This window comes from Chenopodium album, chromosome 6 (genome assembly GCF_948465745.1).
Source record: "Chenopodium album chromosome 6, dcCheAlbu1.1, whole genome shotgun sequence".
In the NCBI taxonomy this organism is placed as follows: Eukaryota; Viridiplantae; Streptophyta; class Magnoliopsida; order Caryophyllales; family Amaranthaceae; genus Chenopodium; species Chenopodium album.
Genome location: NC_137839.1, coordinates 69,176,940 through 69,185,527, shown reverse-complemented (window position 1 = coordinate 69,185,527; position 8,588 = coordinate 69,176,940). Strand labels below are relative to the sequence as shown.

General features: G+C 33.2%; 1 pseudogene; it reads right to left on the bottom strand.

The window, feature by feature from the left end:
• Positions 1-7,048: 7,048 nt before the first annotated feature.
• On the bottom strand, positions 7,049-7,942 carry LOC145637117 (adenylate isopentenyltransferase 1, chloroplastic pseudogene; annotated as a pseudogene).
• Between the last annotated feature and the right edge of the window lie 646 nt (positions 7,943-8,588).

The window sequence follows — 8,588 nt, the reverse complement described above, 5'->3', positions numbered from 1 at the left end:
TAATATGAATCAAAGTATTTTGTCTTGGATACAGGGTGACCAAGTTGGTCCAGCAAAAGAAAGAAGCATCATCCCCAAATTTAAGTGTTAAATATAGATTATAGTATATATTTGTTGTTTGGTCAAAGGAGATAATTAGATTCCTGAATTATAGGCTATAATTCCCTAACATATTGCCTTATATTGTCATATAGTCAAAGAAGATTATTAGCTTGATAATTATCTGCATATAGTTAGCTAGAGTTTAGCCTATAATGATTGACGAAGATATGAACCCGACTCGAATCCGAGAATGACCTGACTTGGAAACGACCCGACCTTATTACAACCTACAAATTATTGACTTGAACCAAACCCGATAATGTCCCGACCTAATTATAACCCGCAAATCATTGATTTGAACCGAATCCAACTAGAATCCAAGAATGACCCTAACTCATTTTAACCCGTAAAAACCCGACCTATTATTCAACCCACCCAAATGTAACCCGACTTGTTATTGACTTGACCTAAACCCGACCCAACCCAATAACATGTATGACTCGACATGACCCGACTCAAGCATAACCTAATCCGAAACCGACCTGCATAGGTTAAGACATTAACTCGAATTGACCGATCCACACTAAACCGACTCAAACTCGACCCATTTACTCGAATTGATAGGTCTGTGCACAATGCTCATGTCGTGCATTCGTTCAAAATAAAGTGTGCCTTTGATTTTGAACTATATACTATTTTTTTTATAATATTTTTTAAAAAAATTTGACAAATATTTTTTTAATTATTGAATAAAAATTGAACATGCGTTTTGGGTTGGAGTCAGTAGCGGATTCTTATATAGTTATATGCTTGACCCCACTTGAAAATGAAAAATTAATTCCTATAAAATTAACAGTGGGTTTCCGGTGCGGCAGGGTGCCACAACAGTAACCCTACTTAAGTAACCCCTCCAATAACCCTTCTAGTAACCCCACTTAACTAACCCCTCTAGTAACCTACTTAAGTAACTCCTCTAGTAACCCCACTTAAGTAACCCCTCCGGTAACCCCTCGAGTAACCCCACTCAAGTAACCCCATTTAAGTAACCCCCCTAGTAACCCCTAACTCAAGTAAGTAACCCCTAACCAAGTAAGTAACCCCTAATCCTACACCACCTCAAAGCCTTAAACTCCACCACACCACCACCTGCTGCACCTCACTCATCACACAAACCACTGCCCCACACCACCACCCTTACCACCAGCAACCATGCCACCACTTGCATCTTGCGCACCCAACTCACAAGTGCTTGCAATTTTAATTTCTCCATGAAAAAATCTACTAAAATTAAAATTAAGTGACACACTAAAGAACCAGACTACCTTACCTTCCCTTGAGTACCCTAACCCACCTTAACCCTGACCGAGCTCACAACAAAATTAAACCTAGATCCAACCAAAACAGCAACAACACTAGCAGTAGCGCAAGTAGTAGTAGTGTCCCCTGCTCCTCGCACCACTTTTCACCGCATAGCAGCCAAGGGTCGGTTGTTTCGGGTCGACGCCGTGGTTGAAAAAGCATCACTCTTACAATTTGTGGCTTAATTCTCAAATTCAAACAATAAAGAATGAATTGAAAGAACCCTAAAAATTGGGGAAAATCCAAGAATTGAGAAATCGATCAATCCAATTTGTTTTGAACAAAATCAGTATGAACATAAGAATCAAAATTGACTGAATAATCAAAATTGGCTCAAAAAATGAATTAAATTGTTGATAAACTCAGCAATTCGAGAAGAAGAAAAGAGAAAAGAGAGAGAGGAGAGAGAAGCAAGATTTTTTTTAAAAAATATTGTGGCCGGTGGTACGGGTGGCCAGCCATACATGAAACTTTGTGTAATTTTTTTTTTCTATAAAAATTACTTGTATTTTTTATCAAATGACCCCATTAAAAGTTATCAAATGTATTTTAACCTTGTTAAATATATTTCCTAGATCCGTCACTGGTTGCACTACATGTTCTTTGAGTTTGGACATGAAGGTTAGACATGTTCTTTGCATTTAATTTAGATTTAACTTCCCTAAAAAAAAAAAAAAGATTTAACTTGTGGATGTTGTATGACTTTTTATTAAAAAACTAGTCATTGGCCTGGGCGATGCCCCGGTATAGCGTAAATTTATAAATTTTATCAAAATTAATAAAAAAAGGTTAATGTTGAACAATTATAATTGAGTAAGTGCAAATATAATAATTTAAAATATTATTTTTCATTAATATTTATATTAAAAATGTCAAATATAAATATGAAGGTTATACATATGACTAGTTTTTGAAGTAAATAAATCATTAATATAGAGAATTAAAGTTGTACTAATGAAGCGTTTTTAAATTAATTACACGTTATTGCATTTCAATGCGGTGAGAGATGGGTGTTACACATATGATGACACATGGCGCACATGTGGCACCAAATAATAATGAGGGTACACATGGCATTAACATGTAAATCCCATGAGTTTTAATAATAATATAAATATAAATTAATTTGAATGAAAAAAATACTTATTAGTTATTGTTTTTAAGGTTCATGGTCATTTGTTTTAACTCTTACTAGTTCTTTGCCCGAGCAATGCTCGGATATTCACAAGAAAAAAAAAATTATTTTTATAAATTACTATAAGTTTAAGGAAGTATCTATTTATATTATCAAATTATTATAGATTGGATACGGTAATGTAGAGTACTTATCTTTAATTTTAGTTTCTCACATCTTATATATATATATATATATATATATATATATATATATATATATATATATATATATATATATATATATATATATATAAGTTGTTATTGTTGCTCTATTTTTTAAGTTGCATATTCTTTTTTTTTTTTTTTTTCCTAATTAGCTATGTTATTAATTTTCATGAACAAAAAAAGAAAAAAAAAAGAAAAAAAGGTTTTTTGGAGGAAATTTTTTAATACAAACGCGACACGTGTACTTTGGGGATAGGGCTGATGGGGATTACTTTTTTTTTTAGGAAGCTGGGGATTACTTTTGTATATTAGTAATGACGATTATTAGTTGAAAAAATTGACAAAAATAATACAACATTCAGCCCATTCTTTTTTAATAATACATTTGGATTATTTTGTAATAATACAACCTTTTAGGGTTGTTCATTTTAAACAAGACAATATCAAAATTTCGTTGGATTTTGAGGTTAGAACATGGGAAGGGATGAGTTTTTGGTGGTAGGGATGAAATACCTCCCCGAAACATGTAATTGACTCTTAATATATATACTGTAACATAATATTTTTATGTTGGGTTTTATACTTTTATTAGATTCATCTTATATATTCTATTATGGAGTAATATGCAACTTAAAAAATTTACGGAAAAAATCTACATTTGAAACAACATACAGTTAAAATGAGATGAACTTTTTAGAAAAGGATGAGTACGACCAACATTTATTTCTAGTAAAAACAGATTGTTGAAAGCGGCTGAATTATTGTTGAAACTTATAGTAATCTTTTGGACTTGAATAGGATCACCAACATGCATGTTACACATATTAATGTATACGTGATAATAAATTAAGATGGAAATGAGCTATGTTAATGGAACATCTCAACCAAAAGTTTGAGCTTATGGTTGAACTCCATGATCGGTTTATATACTCTTATCATGTCCCCTCACATAACAGCCCATTGGGCATGAAGTGTGGATATAGCATGGAGCTCACCATACCTAGCGTTTTAATAATCCACTTTGAAAGGAGGGGTGGATGAGATTCGAACCCATGACGACCTTTGTGTCACGCTATCTCTGATACCATGTTAACGGACCATCTCAACCAAAAGTTTAAGCTTATCATTAAAGCCCAGTATCGATTTACATACTCTATCAGGCTAGCTCAGTGTCTCCAATGTACAAAGGTAGGTCTTGGCTTGGCTCGCTGAAAATGAATGTGCCAATTGAACTAGTATTGTCATCTCGAGTTCATCCTACATATGACATCACGCTTATTACCAGTTGAGGGCGGACAAGCGATTTGTTAATGGGCTATTGCCCTCATTAAAGCAAACTCAAGTATGACCATTATTTTTGTGACTTATTTTTTAAAAAAGATACAATAATTTAAATGGAAAATAGTTTAGATGAAATTTAATCTCATGCATTAAAAAAGACATTTGCTACAATTTGTTTTGTATAAGTGATAATATTTCAATCATTGCTTTTGTTTTTCGTTCTGATTTGATTCATAAGAGTAATTAAGGTGTGGAAAACATAGGCTCTGGATTGAGCTGAACCTTGATAAATCATTACATTATTGTTTTTATTCACGTAGTTTCTATTTTCGTTGTGTAGGTTCCAACTTCTATTTATTCCCTTATAACTCATGAAAATGTGACAAGTTTACGAACTTCTTTTGTACTAAATTGAATCTCTCTTCTTGAGTACTTAGGGGTTGTTCTGATTGACTGAACTGAGTTGAATTGAACTGAACTGATTGAAGTTGAACTGAACTGAACTGAATATTTAATGAGAGAAGGAAATAAGAACTAAATTGAACTGAAAGTTAGCTGAAGAGAACATGGCCTTATCATTTGCATTTTTCAATCCAATCTTTGATGAATATATATCTTTTGGTATTCTAAAAAAGCTGATTTAAGTTCGGATCATGTTTTAAAAATATTCGGAATGGTCTTTAAAAAATTTGGGCCAAAAATAAAATAATTGTGCTAGAATATAACAAAAGAAGGCTAATTAAAAGGTTTTAGAATTAAAATAAAAGGCTAATGATTAAAAAAATATTGAGTTAATTAGGCTAATAATAAAATCTTAATCAATTCATCTATCCGAAAAGCAACTCGATCCAAAAGACAATAAGGGATCGTTCGTCATCGGGTTTGAATTGAGGAGACACGTTTAGGTGTTTACATATAGTTGCACATTGATGTCTCCTGTGACTTATAAATTCGTTTATGGTTGCTAATAGCAAAAAACTCAATTTAAATTAAGTGCTTTGGCTGTTCTAGTATTTTGAACTAAATTAATAAGATAGTTTGTACAAATGTCCGTTCAAGGTCTGGTTAAAATATTAGGCTTATGAGGAATATTTAACAATTTGGCTTGCTTTTCTAAAGTCTATGTAAAGTTTAGGCGTCAATCTTTGTAGGGAATATTTCAAGCATTATCCCTAGCTTGAACCCCACTATGATCATACACTTAAGTACGGTGGCGTCCAAAGGGAAGGAAGCTAAATCAAAAGAGTCGCCAACAAGTTTTAGGAACTTGTAAACCGTTCACGAGGTGAAGGTTACACCCCTTAACGATTCAAGAGATCGTCAACTCCAATAGGTCTGGAAGGCATGATACTAACAAGATTAATAACAAACCCTAGCATGTCACTAAACAATAAAAATCAAATATATAGCCCTAACATGATACTAATATGAATATTAGGAAAGAAAATAAGAAGCATCGCAGGAATTATAATTGTCATATTTAATATTAGAAATTATAGTTGTTACCCTAAACATGATACTAGGAAGATCAAAACACCCTAACATGACATTAGGAATCATAATAACAACCTAGACATGATTTCTAAATCATAATATCAATTAAACAATTAAAACACTTACTTGGATGCCTCGTACCTCTTTCTAATAACAAAATACACACTTTAGTAACTTCAAGGAAAATATAAACAAAACAATTAAATTAAATAATAATTGAAATAGAGATTTGGGACCAAACCCTCAGAAATCAAACCTTTCACGTCTAGGGCGAAGGCAACTTCGAACAATGCTAGGTATGTCTAGTGCTAATGTATGAGGAATTGTGTTTGTAAAAGGGTGGTTTAGAAAAGAGAGAGAAGAATAAAGCTTCTAGCTTTGAGAGAGAAGAAAATTAGAAAACTAAGGAGTTGATGATTGTAGATGATTGAAAATGGAGTTTTTAGGAGGCTATTTATAGAGAAAATCAGCAAAAAAGATAGAAAATCGAACCAGAGTCCTGACATGAAAAAACAGAGTTAGCGCTAGACGCTGACATTAGCGCCAGACGCTAATGCTAGCGCCAGGCGCCAAGCTTAGCGCCAGGCGCTAATGCTGGCGTTAGGCGCTAACCAAGTTTTTGACGCGTTTTCTAAAATCAGATATAAAATAACTGTACAGGAGGATAAAATCGTATTTTCCTCAAAAACACTCTTTTATTCTGATTAAAACTCTAAAAAGTCAACAAAAGTAAATTTATCAATGCTAATTGAATTAGGAATGAAAAGAACCTTCCAGAAGAATCTAGAAGACTAAAACCATTCCTAATTGCATTAGGAACGATAAATCCATATTAGGCCCTCCTCTAGATCATTGGGCCGCATATAAGGTTCAAACCGGGCCCAGTTTAGTAATTTGGCCATAACTTCCTCAATATTCATCGGAATTGGGCTTATAATATATCGTTGGAAAGCTCTCTTCAAGCCCCATCCAACTACGCTACTATTGGACCCATATCATGGACCAACCAAACTGGATTGGCTGATTTCTTAAAATAGATTTTCAAAAACAGAGAGAAAAGAAAAGAAATTAAAACTATCCGCAACACTAGACTTTCCACACTTTCACTTCATTCGATTATGATTCGACGTGAAAGGTACTCATCACCTTGGGGAGACACAAATGGGTGTCTACAATCTTGTTAGGAAGTGAAATTCTAATCTCAACACTTTCAATTCAGGTTATAGAGCCAAATATAGGTGTTGACAAAAATGAATAAGCAATAAGTGGAAGAAAAGTGGTAGAAAAAATTGCTTCATTTTATACGAACAATAATCATTTATAATGTGGTGCCTCAAAACTTGCGAGCCTAAATATTGTATTAGCATTCAAATATACTTTCGATTTTTGTATTGTATTATTATCGCATACTAATATCGAATTCTCTATTCCCTTTTAGCCAACTTAAGTTTTGTACCATAGTTGTGCACTTCTTACATGATTTTATTCACTTTTTTAATTCATATTCTTATAACTAAAATCAATTTAAGACTTAGATTTTTAGGTAGCTCTTGATAATTTTCACACTTGGTTCCAAAACTTGGGTCTCCCATGTGTCAAACCAACTTTTGGATCCATCCATCAATGCCTGAAGAGAATAAGTGTCGTCTAAAATAGTAATGTTCCAGCCTTTTGTTTTCAAAAAGTTTATCTTTTCCGCTTGTCTCCTTGCTAATTCACATGTATTTTCTTTTATGGCTTTCACAGCTTCCTCATACATAAGCCTTTGAACTTTGTCATCCTCTAACACATTAGTTTCACTGGCATACCTTATAAAGTACTCTTCAAATTCTTGAACACCAATGGCCTTTGCCAACCCTTTGTACGGTTGATGCATACCCATTTTCTCTGATAGGTGAAACTCGGCCAACTCATTAAGCATCCCTTTTTCAAGCATGTCATTGACTCGCTTATCTATATATTTGTTTAATATATGTGGTGAAACATAGACCCAAAGGAAGCAACAATCGTACCTTAACTCAAAACATCCTTGAGAGGTTTCGGAAAATATGTTCATGTTTGGGTTAAATTGTTTTGCTAAAAGGGAATAAACAAATGAGTTTGAACCACCTACAACAATAGGAAGCTTTCCACGATTATTAATTTCAGAGATCAACAACGAAGCCCATGAACGATATTGAGTAGTGCTTATCTCAACATGACTCGATGAATCGATGTTTCCTAATAAATGGTGAGGAACACCGAGTTGCTCCTCTAATGATATTTTATTAGAGGTAATGTCAAGGCCTTTGTAGACTTGAATTTTGTCATAATTGATGATTTCAGAAGGGAATTTGGAGGCAATTTCGACAGAAAGTCGGGATTTTCCAGATGCAGTGGGGCCTAATATCACCACCACCTTATCTCTAGCTATCAAAAATTCCATGGTGTGTAGGTAGGTTAGGGAGGGGTTGAGATGTTTGGAAAATGGTGATATAGTAAGGTAGGTAGGTTGGGTTTTTATTTTCTTTTATCATAAGGTATAAAAGCTATGTTTTTATATTGTAACTTTATATGTTTATTTCAATTAGGGGAGGATGAATTTAAATTATCTTATAAATCTTAAATCTATTGGATAAGGTTGTATGATTCTCAAACTATCTAAATAAGGTAAATAATTTTTAGGATTCACATCTCAAATCCTCTAAATAAGGTAAATATCTTTATTTCATTTAAGTGGGACAATAATGCATCATGCACCATTATTGGAACATTTCTTAGCCTAAGGGGAGTAACCTATCAATTAGATAAGGGTGTATGATTCTCAAACCTTGTAAATAAGGTAAATAGGTTTTATGATTCACATATCAAATCCTCTAAATAAGGTGGATATTTTTATTTCATTTAAGTGGAACAATAATGCATCATACACCATTATTGGCACATTTCTTAGCCTTAGAGGACTAGCTTATCCAATTAATTAATTATAGTCTAATCAAACGCACTTTCTGTTACACTCAATTATATTTATCAAAACAACTTCATCCACTAACATTGCGAAAGATGTAGGGTTTTTCATCGATCTAATCAAT